This window comes from Balearica regulorum, chromosome 1 (assembly GCF_011004875.1).
Source record: "Balearica regulorum gibbericeps isolate bBalReg1 chromosome 1, bBalReg1.pri, whole genome shotgun sequence".
Classification (NCBI taxonomy): domain Eukaryota; kingdom Metazoa; phylum Chordata; class Aves; order Gruiformes; family Gruidae; genus Balearica; species Balearica regulorum.
This window is the reverse complement of record NC_046184.1, coordinates 73,230,442-73,248,170: the sequence shown is the minus strand read 5'-3', so window position 1 is coordinate 73,248,170 and position 17,729 is coordinate 73,230,442. Positions and strand designations below refer to the sequence as shown.

The following is a 17,729-nucleotide window of genomic DNA, read 5'->3' as shown; positions in this document are numbered from 1 at the left end:
TGTGAGGATAAATCAAGCACAGAAGGTGTTTAGGAACTAAACATACACGTCAGGTGTTTCTATAAATCCTACACAAAGTTATATCAAAGTATCCCAAATTCCAAATCCTTAACAAATGCATCACACATTTTGGAAATGGTGGGCAGTGACTTAAAATATAGCCACACACTGGTTATAAAAAAAAAAAAAAAAAAAAAAAGGAGATGAATAAATCTGGGAGGAAAGTGCAGGAGAATGCACATGCTGACGTTTTTTCCCCTGGAGGACAGATCAGTTGCGTGAAGCTTCCACCCAGTGGGGCTCACCTAAACGGGGTCTACTCTTTCAGTAGCTCTGATGTTAAACCACCATGTTAGTAACACATTAATACCGGCATTCACCAATGTCTTGATCTCCAGGCCAGAAAGGACCATTAGGACCTGGCAGTTGGGCCTCCTGCCCAGCACAAGAACCTCACCCAGCAATCCCCACAACGTCCCTGTAACTTCTGGTACAGCACAAATGGATGATGGCCAGAGCTCACGTGCAGCCCCTGCTGGAATAAAGGCCCTGGTCCTCATCTTGGATTGAGAGCGTTTGTAACCAAATACGTTTTCTCTTCCAGTCTGCCCGTCCTCTCTCAGCCACACCAGCTCAGCACCGACGTGCCAGCAGCCCGGTGAAGAGACCCATGGCCATAAACCATTCCCACCGATGACACCTGGGTTCTGTCACTGGATACGTCACGCAGTGTGTCCTATGAAAACTGTTCATGTTACTGATCGTTTTTTAGGAAATTAATTACACTCGCTCTTTGATCTTTCTCAGCACCCGCAAAAATAAAGCTCCGATTCAGTGAAGAGCTTACAGCATGCGCCAAATTTTAAGCGCTGAAGGAGGCCCGCTGGCTACGGTGGGAGTAAAGTGCTTAAAAAGTCAGGCACATTCGTAACCGCGTCAGGGCCAAAATCCCTGCACAGCCATTCAAAATGCATCCAAGGCTTGCGCTTTGCTTCTGGAAACTTTATTCTCACTTTACATATAGTCAAAACCTGACAAGAGCTCACTGTCGGATTATGCAGGAAATCTGCAAGTTTCACCAAGGTGTGATCTTATGCTTTTTCACACATTATTGTATCATGCCGCGCCAGAACACTAACGTATGCACAGTTCTAAAATAGCTTGCATTATTACAACCCAGCACGGAGAACGGCACTGAAAAGCCAACACGCAGACCTCCAGAGATTTGCTCCTCAGTCACTTGCAAACTGATAAGGGGTCACAATTGCCTTTCTTACCAAGGGGAAAAAAATTTAAAAAAAAAAAAAAAAGAAACAAAACAAACCAGACTTGGCGTTCCAAAACCTTTCTTCTTCATTTCTCTCTTTTAAATGAAACTGTCAATTGTCAGATTTGTCTTTGGTCATGTCGGGGTGGGAGAATGGGATTTAATAACATTTAACTGACTTGCTATCAAGAAGGAAACATATTTTTCTTCTCTCAAATTTGAAACCGACACTTTCTTCTTTTTTTTTCCTGTTGGCCTACTTTCTTTTAAGTTGCTTTTCAATTATTTATGAAAATGCAATAATGCATTACTTTGCTGTGCAAATGTTTAGAAGAAGGAGATAGTGTCTTTCAAGTGAAAGAAAACATACATGGTTATACAGGGGTTTATTTTAAAATGCTTTGCAGGTGATACTTTATAAAAAACAATATACTTTCATTTGCCACCCCCCACACATCCCCATTTTCTTTAAACTGTGTGTTTGAGGCAATAAAAAGAAGTCCATAGCTCCACAGAAACACCCCACTCGCTGCTCTCCAAAGCTGGAGCTGTAACAAACAAACAAACAAAAGCTCTACATGGGAAACTGTACAAGGGGCTGAACCAAAACCTATTAAGACACTGAAAAAGACTCCACACTTTCTGAACAGCAAAAAGAGGGCAAAATCTTGTCTCACTAAATAAAGGAAATTAATAGCAAAACTCTCAATGTTTCACTCAATTTTTTTGAAAGTGGGGTGTTGGGTTTTTTTGGAAACAGCTGTGTTCCCAAGCCCGCTGAACACCAGTGAACACGGACTACTGAACTTCTGCAATTTTGGAAATCCCATGTGGATGCACACTCAAGTGGCTATAGCTTCCAAAGGCGCATCACCTCAGCGGTTTTAGCATCAACAGACTAAAAGAAATAGCAAAGTCTGCCCTGATGGTAGCGGGTACAAAACCAGGCCCATAATGCTTACCTCCCATGTCTTAGGCTCCGCTCTGGCACGGGCAACTTTGGTCTAGTGAGATGAGTCATCCGTATTAGAGTCAACGGTGATACAGAAGTTCTTGCTCTGCAATACTTTCTACAGAAAGCTCTCTCTCTGTGTCAACAGAGGGAGCCAAGAGGGATCAGCTTTGCTAGGTTAAAGCTAGCCTTTGGATGTAAACCATAAACAAAGATCCTATATACATTCACATTATTGACCTAGCATCAAGCAGGAAAAAAGGACCAGCAAATACCATAAAATGAACACGGATGTACTTAACAGCAACATAACACAAACTGAAACATAATCAGAGAAAGAAAATACACCACAACAAACCAAAAGCTGCCTGGAGAGATTTCGGCGCCTCCATCCATGAAGGTTTTCAAGCCTCGACTAGACAAAACCAGAGCTCACCTGATCTGCTGCTAGCACCGGTCCTGCCCCATGCAGGTGGCCTCACCAGATGACAACTTGAGGTCCAACCTGACCAACACCCCTGGTGCTATGAAAGAAAACAAAACTGTACAAGGACTTAGAGAAGCTAACCTCTGCTACTATTAACCATTTAAAATGCTCTCTATATCATTCCTTAAAACTGGAATCCACATAAATCCTGCAGTATCTGGAGCTCCTGGAAGACACCTCTCATGCTCATTTGTCACAGTCCCCGAAGGCTTTTGGAACAGACACGTAATGTTTAACAACACAGGTAACTTAGGAAACCAACCTCTTTTTTCTTCCTTCCCTTCATTAGAGTAACTTAGGCACCTAAATCACCCTGAAGGTCAACAGGGCACCGTCTGCACTACCTTCAAACATGGGACTTTGGCTGCATTGAAATCTCACTTTTCTAACTGAACAGTGCACATAAGCAAACACTCACTTTTTGCTGAATGTCAATGAACTAAGCCACGTTCCTAAAGTTAAGCCTATGCTCAAACATTGTTTTAATCGGGGCCATAAACCACACCTCTACAACTCACGTGCCATGTTCTGAGTTAATTACAAATGGATAGCAAAAACATGGAAACAATTCTAAGCACTTTAGGCTTAGAAGGAGCAAAACTTACATTGCTGAGATAAAAATAATTATATAAAGCTGTATAGTTATACAAGTAAATATTTTCTTTTTTCTCACATATAAAAACACAGAATTTGAAACTAAGCAAAGCAAGAAGAAAAATCTCGCCTTCTTAAAACTTTACACTATTGTGCAACAGCATTTTTGTTCCTTCTAGCCTGTTCTTGCTACTTCTTTATGCTGTATTTGTGTGCATTGCAGAGGTGCTTGGATATAGAACTGCTGCTGCTATCCCCGCTGCCGTACCCACACCTTCACCTCCAATATACTTTTAAGGATTAGAATCTCTTGGTTTCTCCATTTTCTACCCCATTTCAGCTTGTTACTTCTCACTAGGAACCACTTTCTGTACCAACACAATGCATTAGTTATTAAAAGAACAGCGGGACATGTAGTAGAAGGTGCAAAACTCTGCCTTACTTCCCTCCCCCATTACTCCTCATAAACCCACGCATATTGCTATCATTCAAAGATAACATCTTTATATAAAGCGAGATATTGGTCTAACAGCATTTTGCGACTGGAGGAGGAGGTAAGCATCCACGTAAAGTTCCCAAGCGTGCATTTTAAAGGTGTTAGTGACCTACTGCACGCGTGCTTATAGAATCACACCTGCAATTGTTTTACTGAGCAGGCCCCGAACGCGTGCGGACCTGACTCCCCTGCTCAGCGCGGGAGGGGCTGCCCGCAGAACACACCCCAGGTCACACTGCGGATGCACCGCGCAGAGTTTTACGGTGCTGCATTCCTCTACGGCACTCTGGCAGAGAGAGGCCTGCAGTTTCCAGAACTGTCAATCGTCTTTCGGAAGCACTAAATCCACACATACATATTTGTACATATTCATCAGCATTTACTCATTCGTAATCTCTCATGAGAATTAATATTATTCCTCTACAGTCGCAAAACTTCCATCATCCCATGCAAACTGCTACTTACCTACGGCAACCCTGTTTATAGGAATGCCTCATTATATATAATTTCAGGTTTCAAATGGAAACTGTTTTACAGAAGTGACAAGTACTTCAATATTCCTACTCCAGCTCTGTCTTTTCCGACTAACGAACGGCAGGAGGCACAAAACCGATCTCAGCAACAAGTTTCAGCAAGAACTAAAAAGCTCACCCTACGTGTGCGCGTGCTGATCGGGTATCTATGCGTGACTTGCAAACCTGAACTAATTAATTGTCCTACATTTGTTAATCTCAACCACGACACGCTTAATACACCATGGTGTCACTAACCAAACTTGCATTCCCAGGAATTGGAACAAATCATTGTGTTTTCTCGGAATCAGACTGTCCTGCTTCTTGCGGCCGCCTGCATACAATTACAAATACAAAAAGAATCTGAAGCACAGCAAAGAGCACAGTATCTCCTACTAAACACACTCTTCTCCCAGATTTGAATTTGTAAAGCAGAGTATTGCATTAGCACATTCATTTTTCTGTGACTACATACACTTCTTACTTATTTTGCATATGCTTCATAGTAGATGCATTCAATTTATTATTAAACGGAAGTATAATTGACACATATATTGCATTTCTTGTTATTATTTATGCATTTGCCTATATTCTGGTGTGAGAAGCGTGATCTTTAATACCATTGCATAAGGAGCAATCTCATTTCAGTGAAAACAGAGTTGTGTTACTGGATGCACACGTAAGGACAGCACACGAAGAGCCACCACGGCTGCCTTTCCCTGGGAACCTCAACGTGCCCAGGCTCCTTCCAGAGTCAGTGGAGAGGGAGAGACTCCGCATACTGTGATTTGGTGGACGTATCACTGTTATAGAATAGGTATTTTCTCTGTGTTTGTAAAGAATTCTTTAATACAGAAGTCAGTGTCTGCCTTTAATTCAGTCTGCTCTGAAATCACTTGAAAACCATTCATTTTCTAATTTCCTTCTCTTCTCTAATGGTTTCTGAATTTTTCTCAGTATAAACCTGGTCCATTAGGACTAATCTCCCGCTAGAAGGTCAGTTGTGACATTAAAATGGTGTTCCCAGCTAAAAAAAGCAACTCTTCCATTCACTGACCAAAGGCATTGACTTAGCCATATAACAAGTATTTTGCTTTCTTTTTTTAAAACAGACTGTAAAATTAACTTTTAGATCCTTATTAAGCAAATACTCAATCAGTTAGCTGAGGATTACAACCGTGTCCCCCAGCTCTTTTCATTACACTGAAAGCTTACTCGTACGCAAGGACTTCATAACAGTGTAAAAGGTAGACTCTATAATCCTAGTTTAGGAATTGAACCAGTTTAATTAAACACGTCTTTAGACTGACTGCTACAAAACACAGCATGGCACTGGGTTGAATTTAAACCTGCTGTATCCCCATATCCCCTGGAGAAACTGAAGATACTGCAAACCATATTTACATCTGCTTCAGAGCCAGCTCAACGCTTCTGAGCAGAGCAAGCTGAACTGAATTTTGTCCCCTCTCCTCAAAAATGTGGGCAAAGCAGGAGGAGCCATTATTGCCCTGTTATGAGCGGGCAACTTCACCCTATCCCACCAGTTCTTTGCTGTCCTAGCCAACCACCTACTGTGCCTACACCAAAAGCCAGTGCTGAAAATTTGGGTTGAAATTAAATTAAATACATTAAAATCACTGCCACTAAGAGCAAGACCTGAAAGACAATTTTATTAATACCTTAAGCATCTCCCTAGGCTTTGACTAGCAAAGGCAAGTACTGTATGTAGCAAATCTAAGCCTACTGAACAAGACGTTGGCTTTACCAAGACTTTTTAGACTCATTTCAAGTAAAACCCGGACCACTCTGCCAGGGACCAGGGAACTACAATGGAAATCATTCCTCTACAGGATGTGGTTTTATTTGGATTGTGTTCTGTAAAACTATGCTCCTTGCAAAAGGTACAAAATGTCATCAAATCGCACCGGCCAGTTGAGCCTGCTCAGTTTCCTTCAGGACATGCTCACAAACAGAAAAGATGGGTTTAAGTGTTCTGTGTCCCTTATCGGATCAGTGCAGTGTTAATACAGTACAGACTCTCCCATGTATTTTAACTGTAACCATTCAAAGGATTAAATACTCGTACATAAATGTATAATTTAAATAGTGTGAGATTTTTTTCCTTGAGGAGATTTTGCAGTAGGGAAGAATACTATCCTTAGAAAAATAACTTTGACCTGCAATTTTCAGGCAATTCATTTCCTTGAAATATAGGTAAATACTCTTTCTTTAAACAATAATCACAGAATACACTTAAGCTTTGTCACCAGGATTTCTTTTTATTTAAAAGAACAACAGGAAATGGTAAAAAAAAAAAAAAGACTTCTGTTAAAGGACAATTCACTGAAGGGTCTTTTAGCTGGCAATTGTCAGCACTGCTCAGGGCCAATGGATGAAATTTAACTCTAAAAAGTGCTGATGGTTGTATGAGTCATCACAGTAGGAGCTGGCGCTCTGGGCCACTCAAGTTCAATTTTTGGTGTTACCACGGGGTGTAGGAACTGGGATCTTGGTGAGCAAAGATTTGCTCTGTATTTGATGCACCGGGAAAAGTAGCATTCTTAAAATCACCAGCCTCCCAAGCAGCTAGTAAGCCAGCAGGAGGTTAGTAGGAAGAGAAAGTAATTGTCCTTTGTGCCTCTGAAAATAGCCAATATTAAAGGATCCTCTTATGTATTACCTGAGTTTCAATCTACGCTTGCAGCATAAAGGAAAAGAGAGAGGCTGGAGAAGACAGAAAATAAAGCTGTCAGAAATATTAGAGACCCTCCTCAAGCTGTCATGAAGCATATCGTCTCCTCACCTAGAAACGTGCACAACTAGAAAGGCTGTGCGCTCTGTAAGCAACTAAAACTTGTTCAGATAATGCACTTTATGTATACAGAATGTACAGTGTATGCGCCTGTGCCTCTGTGTGTTCACCATGTGCTTGAAGAGGCTTGAGACACGGTGAAAGGTACTGCAAGAACGATCATCTTACACTTTTCTAGGATGACCATCAGCGGAGCAAGCAGCATGTGGACTCGAGCTACTCTAACAGACTGTACACAAGTCACCTGAAATCCTCTTTACCTGGAGCCTCCCCCCTCCACTCAATGTCCCACGAAGGCGTAACTGCAGCACAACTAGCAGTAGGATGTGAATCTAATGTTTTGGTCTTGACCTGAGTCGTCTTATCTGTTACTAAATTTCACCAAGGGAAACAGATCTGGCTTCAAATTCCCCTAGTCCTACAGTTTGGTCACAAATCTGAAAGGAAATTTTCCAAATGGGGTCTCTGCACTACCATGAAAAAGGGAAGAAAACTCCCCAAAGCCCCTAACGCTTCAGTGCCACCAAAGAGGAGCTCATTCTTGTTTCAGGCTTCATACTCTGTCTAAACCAAATTTGGATCTGAACTTGACTACGTAATAATGTATTATGAGTGATGAACTGGACCATCTCTAATGTCTTCAAGGAATGGAGAATATAAGCAAAACAAATTATTAAAAAATGAGTTTACAGTACAGGAGAGTTTAAGGCTTTACAAAGGCCATTGCCAAGGTGTAGGGCCCAGTTGCCCACTTCCTCACCAGCAACACTCCCCTTGCCTCTTCCCTTCAGTGGGAGCACGGCTCCGCCTGTTCAGGGGACGTGCGAGGATCCTTATGTAGAAAACGGGAAAGAAAACTTCTTTGCTAATAGGAAAAAAATCCTTATAATAATACTAATCTATTTATAATGGTCAAAAAATATGACAGCTTACAACAGCGTCACAGCAGTGCTTTGGCAATATTTTAGCATACTGTTGTATTTTTAGAAGGACTGTTCATTTACTTTCTCCTAAATGCCGGAATTCTTATTTTTCAACAAACGCTCTATTTTTTGGTGTATCCATATGCCAACATCACAGTGTTTTATATCAGGGTAAGTACGAACTGCAGGCAGAAACAAAGCTCCTGTACACACGTTGCATTAAAGCAGCGCTGTCAGAGATGCCAAGTCTCAATCTCCTCTTATGCTTTATGCAGCGATAGTTAGCTACGCCACTTACAAACCTTCTTGGAACGCAGCGGTACGTTTTTACGATGAGTAACAGAAAACTGCTGTTTCTTCATCCTGAACACTGAGGAACTATCCCGTTGAAAACAATACATCGGACAGTTTAATGATATTGCTCAACCTAACTGGTTTTGGCAAGCAGCACCTAAGATAAAGGTGCAGCAAGATGTACGTTTAAGCACTTTCATTTTTTCTCAGCACAGAGACCTCAGAAGGGTACCTTACCATTTCAAAATTCATTAGCAAGCTACCTGCATACCTCAGTGAAAAATGGTAAGCTGTTAACTCTCCCCTGGTACTACGAGATCATGACACCAGGACCATCACAGTCCCTAAGAACCTCTACAGCTCCAGCTCCAGCATGTACAGACAAAATTCACAGTCTTTTATTTTATTTCTAAAAACCATGTATTAGCTTCCAGCACTTAGAAAAACTTATACTAGGCTAAATTAAATACATGTGCACCCACATGTTAACTGAATTAACTTGAAACAGTCAATACATCTCAAATGTCCATCTGTTTACATAAGACACTTGCAGCTTTCAAGTCTTGTACTCCTTATAGTGTAACTCTCAACCAAAACAGCTGAAGTTCAACCAGAAAGCTCTGCTGTGAGATTTCCATGCATAATGGCCATGTGTTTATTGGGTTCTCGTGTTCAAATCATGTCAGAATAGACATGCTATCCATTCGCAAAATGCAACACATCGATGCCAGCCTCTCCCTCTTCGGCTGGAGAAACCTCGTTAAAACAAACCTGGCTACAACCTGGCCAGATATTACAGCTAAATTAAAAATAAAAAATTAAAAAAAAAAAAGCCCTCCCCTTGCAATCCCAGTTTAGTAGTTGTAAATAGTGCATTTTGCGGGATGAAGAATTTGTTTCTGAGGCAATAATGTATTTTCCAGCACTGGGAAGGATTAAGAGGATATAAAAATAGCAGCAGGTACAAGTAGCTAGATTCAAGTAAGTTTCAGGCGATAAAATATTTTGATGAAGAACTCTGTATTAGCTCATCATCATTTATAAGAAGTTGCTTTTTAATCTGAGTGGCTCACTTCAGCAAGGCTGCAGACAGCTAGCTGTATTTAAACGGGGAGGAAGAAAGCCAGGACACATTATCTCACAGTTCTACAGCGGGAATCAAACTTGCTTTTCTCATTTGAACTAAAGCTAATATTCCATTTTTTGAGAGAGATGGAGCAAAATGCACCTCTATAAAAAAAAAAACCAACCCACAAATAAAAAAAATTCCTCTCTGATTTTAGGATACGGCTTTCCTTTTTACAAGAGTTAAGCGGTAGCAAAGATAACAAAAGCTACCTGTACCAGCACGTGATACTAGCCTCTCAAAGAAAATAATTATCATCAGACACAGTCCTCCTGGACGCCCCTACTGTAGTGCTGTTGTTGTTGATGATCGCAATGTTGAACGCCTACAAATCTCCCACGTGCCTATTTCGTTGGCCTGCTGGTTAAAAAAAAAATAAAAATGCTAGAGGCCATTATTCACGAGCAGTAAGAAAACACATCACTCTTAGACCTACTTCTCTTGCACATTCCCACACTTATTACCCAAAATCCCACAGCTCGCTATTGGTTCTACCCTTGACCAAAGTACAGGGCCGAGGCAGCATGCCATCCCCAGGGAAAAGCCGATCACGTTCCTCCCGGCAAGCGGCTCCGGTTATTCTGGGATCGCAGTCGGGCTGGAATAAAGTCCCTTAACTTTTCTGAGAAGGCAGAGCTCGCTCCCATCGCCAGTGCCCCGGCCGGCCCGACCAGGGGGCGGCGGGGACGAGCGCGGCCGCTCTCCGCACCCTGACCGGGAGATCGTTTTTCCCCGTGACCCGTTCTCTTTTTGAGGGGAAAGCAGCCGAAACGAGTGAACCGAGAGCCTTCAGCCCCTTCCACGGAGTCACCCTCCTGCTCCGGCACAAGCGAGGATCATGTCTCGCAGAAATATGTAAACAGCCTCGTCCCGCTGCCCGCCTCCCCCCGGTGCCGGTGCCCGCCGGTGCCCCCCGCGCCCCGCGGCCGCAGCGCAGCGCCCCGGTTCGCCCCTGCGCGCCTCCCCGGCAGCGGCGCGGCGGCCGCCGCCGCTTTGCACTCACGCACGCACGCACGGAGAGGCAATTACAATAATTTAAAGCTTCCTGTCCGCCAGCTCCGCCGGGATCCCGAGGGCTGAGCCATGCCCGGGCAGGGCGCGGAGCAGCGGCTCCCCCGCCACACACGCGCGGGCACCGCGACCGGCCCGCCCCCGCCCGCCCCCAGCCCCAGCAGCAGTAGGAGGAGGAGGAGGAGGAGGAAGGGGGGGGCGTGACAAGTTGTGCCAAACTTCGGGAGGTGTGCGAGCACCCGGGAGACGGCCGGCCACGCTGACAGCCGGCCCCGCCGCCTCCCCCGCCCCGCCAGCGGCGCCCACCCTCCGCGCAGCCCCTCGCCGGGGCCCGCCCCGCTCCCGCCGCCCCGGGAGCTCCGCGGAGCGCTGAGCGCCCGCCGGGGAGCAGCCGCCGGCGGCCGCAGCGAGGAAGAAAGTTAAAACGGTGGCGGTCGCGCACCTACCCGCTGTCTGTACTGTCTCCTCCGGGCGCGGGGTGCTAAGTGAGACACTGGCGGGGTGGGGAGAGGCAGAGGTGCGGGGAGGGACCGGGAGATGGGTGTTTGGTGATCTCTTCCTTTCTCTCCCCCCTCCTTCCCCCCTTCCCCCTTCTCTCTGTCTCTCAAGGACGAGGTGAAATCCCTTTGCTGGTCATGAGGCGGCTTCAGAGACAAACAACACAATGCGAGTGCAAATAACAAAAGGCACCAAAAAAAAAAAAAAAAAAAAAACACAACAGGAGAGGGAGACCGGGAACAATGGGGGAGGAGAGGCTCGCCGCGCCGCGCCTGGCCGCCGCCGGCACCCCGGCAGTCAGGAGGAGGAGGAGGGAAGGCGAGGTGGCGGCAGCGGGGAGGGGGCTGCGCGGGGAGTCCCCCCGGCGCGCCGGGGCAGCCTCAGACCAACCCCGAACTCCTCGCCGGCTGCAGCCCCCCGCCCCGCCGCGCCCCGGGGCGGCCCTGCGCGGCGGCGGGGCGGCCAACGGTAAGTGACGCGCCCGCCGCCCCCGCGGAGCTCGCTAACGGCCATCGCCGCCGCCGCCACCACCATCATCATCATCATCATCACCGTCCCTCGGGGCGGGCGGCCGTCCGCCGGTTGAACGAGCAGTTCAAAGCGGCGGGGGGGCGCCGAGCCCTTCCCGCCTTTCGCCCCCCTCCCGCCCGGTAACGTCTTCACCGAGCGGGGCTGTCGCGGGTCCCTTCCCGAGGAGCAGTCCCCCTCCCGCTCTTTGCTAAGAGTAAACACCCGAGAGTTGCGTGTCCGTGGGCGTGTGGGTGTCCGCTGGCACCTCCTGCACCGGCAGCCCCTGTCACACCGGTGCGATCGCATACACGCACGGACGCCCGCCAGAGCCCCTTCAGCAGCCCCTCTCCTCAGCTCCCTCTCTTAATTTCCGGGACCTCCGTCCGAGAGCAGCCCCCACGCGTGCGCAGGAACCCCAGTGGGAAGCAGAACTTTGGGGTCCCCCCGCGCCCTTCCCCTCCGCGCTCTCCCCAGGGGCCGGCGACGAGACGCCACCCCGCGCTCCTCAGAAAGCCGCGGCGGGTTTGAAGATCACCGCTGTCATCCCCGCGGCCCGCGCCGCGAGTGGGGTCCCGCGAGTGGGGCGCGCAGCGGCGGGGTTACCTCAGCGGCGGGCGGCCTGCGGGCTCCCCGCCCGCCCGGGGTGGCCGCCGCGGGGCCGGGAAGGCTGCGGCTCTCCGCTCTCCGCCCGGCGGCCTGAAACCCGTCCCCGGGGCGGAGGGGCCGGGGGAGCCCCGCCGTGTCACCGCTCCCCCAGGCAGGCGAGGAGCGAGCGTTGCGCCTGGCTCCGCAGCCCGGCTCTGCCCCGGACCCCCCGGTTACCTCCTCCTCCTCCTCCTCCTCCTCTCCGCCAGCACCCTCCCGCCGCTCCTCGGGTGAGCGCAGCCGTGTCCCGGGCTGGCCCCGGGGCCCGGCCACCGCCACCCCGCGGGGACCCGCGCCCGATCGCGGAGACCCGGCCGGCCGCTCCCGGGGCTTCGCGCGTGGGTGGGGGTAACGTGTGGGGGGTTGTTTTTTTCCTCTCAGCAGCCGTTTGTCCTGCCCCTACATAAAACAGCTGTTTGGGAGCAAGTCCGTGTGCCGGCGGGGTGCGACGCGCCCCGGTGCGCACCCGCGGAGCCCGGACGCGGGGGGGGGGGGGGGGGGAAGAAGCGGCGCGACCCGCGGCCGCAGCCCGGGGCCGTGGGAGGAGGAGGGAGGTGACCGCCTCCGCTGCTAATAAAGTCACGCTCTGCAAGTACGAGGTCTCTCGCTCTCCATCTCTTGTTTACTTACGGGGTCTTTTATTTTTAATTGAGCGTTTTGTACACGTGCTTTTATGAAGCGGTGAAGCCGGCTAGACGGGGTTCGAGCCCGAGAGTGGGAAACGCAGAACTACGCACCCTGAGCCAAATTGTTCAAAGAAGAGCAAGTTCAGTTATTATTCATCTCCACGAGGGAAGTCTTATCTTCTACAAATATTTGATACTGGGACAAGTCCAATAATTAACAAGAACAATCAAACAATTTCACTGCCTTCTCGGGGATTTAAAAAGTCATCATCTGGAATTCATGAGCGTTACAACTTTTTTTTTTTTTTTTTTTTTTTTTTCCTGCTTGGATGCGTTACTGTATATGATCTTTTCAGTGTGTGTGTGTCCGTAAGTGATTTTACCCTTTCATGCAAAAAGATGCAAACCATTAACAGCACAGATAATCCCAACTGCTGATTCAGTGAGACTTCAGAGCTCTCCATAGGAGTGGGGAAAGAGGGTGGTAACCCTGATGGGAAAAGGAAGGGGAAAAAAAAAAAAAAAAGAGATGGAGGAATGTTTCTTTCTTGGCTTTCTCCCTACCTCTGCGGCAGGAACTCCCACAGGAGTCCCGTGGGTGGGATGGGAGCAGCGCAGATCTAACACACCACTGCCTGGCACGAGGCTGGCCGGCACTGCCTAGATGCAAGCACCAGCCCTCCCAGCCAGCCCCAGAGGTAACCCCTCTTATCGGAGAAAAACCCAGACTGGGAGAAGGATGGGACTCCGGAACTCTGCAGCAGCGTTTCTGACCTGGCACGAGCTTGAGGTGCCAGGGAGGCTTTCAGGACGCCTTTGCTGCCTGGCTGCAGTGAGCCAAGCAGGCTGGATGGGTAATGGCCTATGGCCCAGTTGTATCAAAAAAAAACCCAAACCAAACCACCTAAACTTTGTTCATCTGGATCCAGTTCAGACATTTGAGAAAGCTGCCCATACGCTGTATGGCAAAGTTTCACCCTACCGTGCCCCAGTCACCAAATTCTGCACAAGTTCTCATACTGGTCATCAGAGTCACAAGTCCTCAGTCCCCACCAACTCATGCAAACCCCACTTCTGCTGGCTGGCAACCCCCCCCACACACACCAACTGGCATGGATAATGAAATATGTTGGGAATGTAGCTCTGCTCTCTCTCGGGTAATCTCAAGCCTAGGGACCTGCAGCCAGACTTTGGGTTAGGCTGGCAGGGGTATGTGTGTCCTCCCCACATCTTTCAGAGCTCTATTCTGTTGACACAATTCCCGCCCCCCCCCCCTTTTTTTTGTTAAGCACTGACACCCCCCCCTCACTTCTTGCTTTGTGCCAACTCCTCCTTACAATCATGCAAGTTCCTTGCAGTTCAACACAAGAAAGGAATTAGGGTGGTTGGGTCCAAAACTAATCTGGAGCAAAGAGAAAAAGCCAAATGCGGGTGCATTTTATTTAAGATCAAAAGCACAATGGTGTGAGATTGTATTATGCTCTCCACAGGAGCTGTATTTTTCTACTTCTACAATAGGATTAAGGTGTTCAGTGGAAAAGAGAATTAAAAAAAAAAAAAAAAGCCCCATTGGACTGGTACTAGCTGCATTTGAGGTTTTCTTAAATAATGAGGACATTTCGTCCCTCAAGGACTCTATCAGCCTATTTCTAAACACTTTTTAAAACAATAATTGTGAACGCCAATAATAATTTAATTTTTACTATGTATTGCTGAGGATTCATTCTGTGCTTTTTTTTTTAAATTTATTTAGAGGAAGAACGTTACCATTTCTGCATTGACTCATTTCAAAATTTTCAGTCAACCAAATGCTTTTTAGTAGAACCTAAAGACATCTCCTTATTTAGCTGTGCATATTTGAGAGCACAGGATGTTGAATGTTAGTACACACGGGCTGGACACAGCTGGGAGCACAGCTTCAAGCCACTTTTCCACCCTGAATAACTAAAGAAAGCACAAAAGAAAATGTAACTGAACCAATGAAAGGTAGGCTACTGTGCAAAGATTGCTACCTATTTTAAATTTGAAATTTTCAAAACTCAGGCTCATTTTCAGTTCCCCCAACATCAGGGAAGCATGGCTTGAGTCTGGTACTGTTCTAGCTGAGGCCATGGAATGCGACTGTGTGTAAATGAAAGGTAACACCCATCTTTACAGTGAGCAGCATGCACGTAGAAATCAATTTGTGCATACTTAGTGAAGGTGGTTTATACATAGGTCCGCTTTCACTAAGTTGCCCCCACCCCTGTACCTGTAAGTTCAACAGCTACGTTTTTAGGCATGAGTCCATATGGAAAAACCATACGGGTAGATCTCTCTGCTTGCGCAGAGCTGATCTGTCTTCATTTCTCCCTGACTTCGTCCCTTCACTACACTCTTCACAAGCTACTGCGTGCACCTTCTTGCTTCATCCTCCTGGAAAATTCAGAGAACTCCAGGTTTCTAGTACATGGAGTCTCGGTGCATTCATTTTCACAGGAGCTGGTGTAAAATGCTACCTTTCTCATATGGAAATGGTTTATTACTTATTATTTCAGAGGTATAAATGACAGCATTGAAGAACAAAGCCCGAGTCGTGTAAAGCAACATTTTCTTTGTGCCAAAGTAATCCAATTATTGAGGTACTGTGATAACCTTAGAGCCATATCAAAATGAAGAAACCACTTAGGAACTTACAAACATCTGTTTTCATATCAGAGTGCATCAGCACAAGAACACCCTTATGTGGTCCTAATCAGTCAAAGTATTGCTCTCGTCTTCTGCATTCAGCATGGCTTATCTGCTTCTCCATAATAAAATCAGGGTGATGCTTGTGCTGATTTCTGTTAGCAGGAAAAGCCTCTGTTACTTAAATTGAAGCAATCTGCTCCTATGCAAGTCCTGTTTCCTTTCCCCCAGAGGCAACAGAGAATCCCAGCTACGATATGTCAGAAAGATATCCAAATAACTTCCTAGGGAACATAAAGCGTGCTGCTGTCGGGTCCCTGAATCGGGCGCTTTGTCCGATTTCTAGTTTTTTCCTCAAACTAAACGCTGGAGTGGTGTTTCAGCAGAGTAACTGATGGTCTTAAATGCAGTTTGGATCCCACATTTAGGTCCTATTAACTAAATAGGGAATATATTTATTTTTAGTAGAAGGTGGGTACAAAATCTGAAAGAAACAGGAAATGTTGATTAAATTAAATGTTGATTAGGTGTTCTGTAATTTAAACTATTGCAGGCACACAGAATGATTAAAAAAAAAAAGGAAGCCAGCTGAAAAGTTGAGATACTTGCTTTTAGTTGTCCATGCTGAGCAAATATTAAATATAACAAGAATGTGTAAACAGCTTTCAGTTTCTATAATGGATTAAAGGTCCAAGCAACACTCATCTATCATGCTACCATTAGTAACTCTTAGATTTCAATGAGATTACTCACATATATAAAAATAAGCATAATCTATCAGGACACACAGATGAATAAAGACAGTCACAAGGATGGATTTAAGGAGCAGGCTGGAACTTCATTAACACAATATTTTCACATGTCAAGCAGTTAAGTGGGCCCAGTGCAGGGATTACAAAGCTACACTTCAGGGCAGATCCTCCCTAATCTCTCTGTTGCAATGACCTCATGTCTGAAGCCCAGCCCTCAACCCTTCCCTAAGGAAAGGAAGGAGGACCTAAACCCCAAAACATTTCATTTATGTTCCTAGGCACAAATCCAATTGCAAAGTTCCAGATCTCATTTACATTTCAGCCTTAGTCCACACTGGACATTATCTTAGATTTTCCATATATTCCAAGAGATTAATAAATACCTATCTTCTCCTATATTCCATTTCCAAATCCAACTTTTCAGCCTATCCATGACCCCAGGGTGCTCAAAGGCCACGAAAACATTTCATGCCTCCCCCAACTCTACCCTAATAGGAGAGCATACCTTTCTTGATACCAGAATACCCAATCAAGTGATGGCATCCCAAGACCGCAACTTCTATGCCGGGACACAGAGGGAGAAGAAATACTGTAGCCTAAGGCAGAGACACACACACACACACACACCCCGCCCAAACCCTAGCTTCACTTACGTGCCTACCAAAAGCCAGAGAACCAGTCAAGGATCACAGCTGGCAGTCTCATGCATATATTCTGGCTGTCCCCTTTCTTTCTTGGCTGTATACCCCACCACCAGGTTAATTAATAGTGTTTTCCGTAGAGCCTCCACTGGAGGTGGAGGAAGCACTTGCGGGATGAGAAACCATGTGGTGATGCTTACTTACGTATGGAGACCACTAGGAATGTGTCTTGCATGGCTCAGTGGGGGTCGCTTAGGACTAATTAGTCAGGACAGACCATTAGGACAGTGTAAGTGTGGTACTTCCAAACCCTCAAGTAATCCAGGTATGTCAGCACGGCGCAGCATTGTGCATAGTGTGCACATTAAATTCAAGCAAAGACCGCAACATAAAGTTTTCAAAGCGATTAGGAGTTTTAGGTGCTCTACAAGTTGAAGAAATTGTCATGCCTCAGGTGGCACAGAATTTTCCAAAAGCAGGTGTCTTTCATTTTTTTAAATCTAGCCCCATTTTCTAATATTGGTGATTGACTGAAAAAGGTAAGTAATCAAAACCATCTGTGACTTCTGAAAATAGAGGCCAGTTCCTGCAAGTCAGTTTTAGCAGGACTGAGCATTTAGTGTCTTATCAGTAGCACAGGAACAGGGATTTGTATATACTGTTTTATTAACATTAGTATCTCTACAGTGCTCCTTAAATGAAAACAAAAGAAAAAAATGCTGTAAAAGGACAGAAAAGATGACTCAATTTCCCATCATTGCCAAAAAGTCTCTAATTTTTAATATAATCAACCTCTGTGCCACAAGATAGAGTATTTTTAATATATTTAGGTGCAGTAATGAATATTAAAAGAAATCTGAAAAAAAAAATATGGTGTGACTCCATTTAAAATTTAGCACAGTTGCTGTAGGTTTAT

At 46.1% G+C, this 17,729-nt stretch overlaps 1 protein-coding gene and 1 long non-coding RNA gene across 4 annotated transcripts in view; one reads left to right on the top strand and one right to left on the bottom strand.

Moving 5' to 3' along the window:
• The window catches only part of SOX5 (SRY-box transcription factor 5), a 657,382-nt gene extending 644,840 nt beyond the window's left edge, over positions 1-12,542 (bottom strand). The window contains exon 1 of one of the 3 annotated variants that reach the window (XM_075758111.1): positions 12,086-12,542. The gene's annotated coding sequence lies outside the window, so the exon portion shown is untranslated. Of the gene's footprint in view, positions 1-10,492; positions 10,588-10,920; positions 11,091-12,085 lie in introns of those variants that run through there. The other 2 variants (XM_075758131.1, XM_075758121.1) reach the window with 2 other exon arrangements.
• LOC142602606 (uncharacterized) lies at positions 10,667-13,188 on the top strand. The gene is made up of 4 exons (XR_012836354.1): positions 10,667-10,959; positions 11,084-11,440; positions 12,540-12,719; positions 12,807-13,188. It is a non-coding gene; the product is annotated as an uncharacterized LOC142602606 (long non-coding RNA).
• Positions 13,189-17,729: the final 4,541 nt, after the last annotated feature.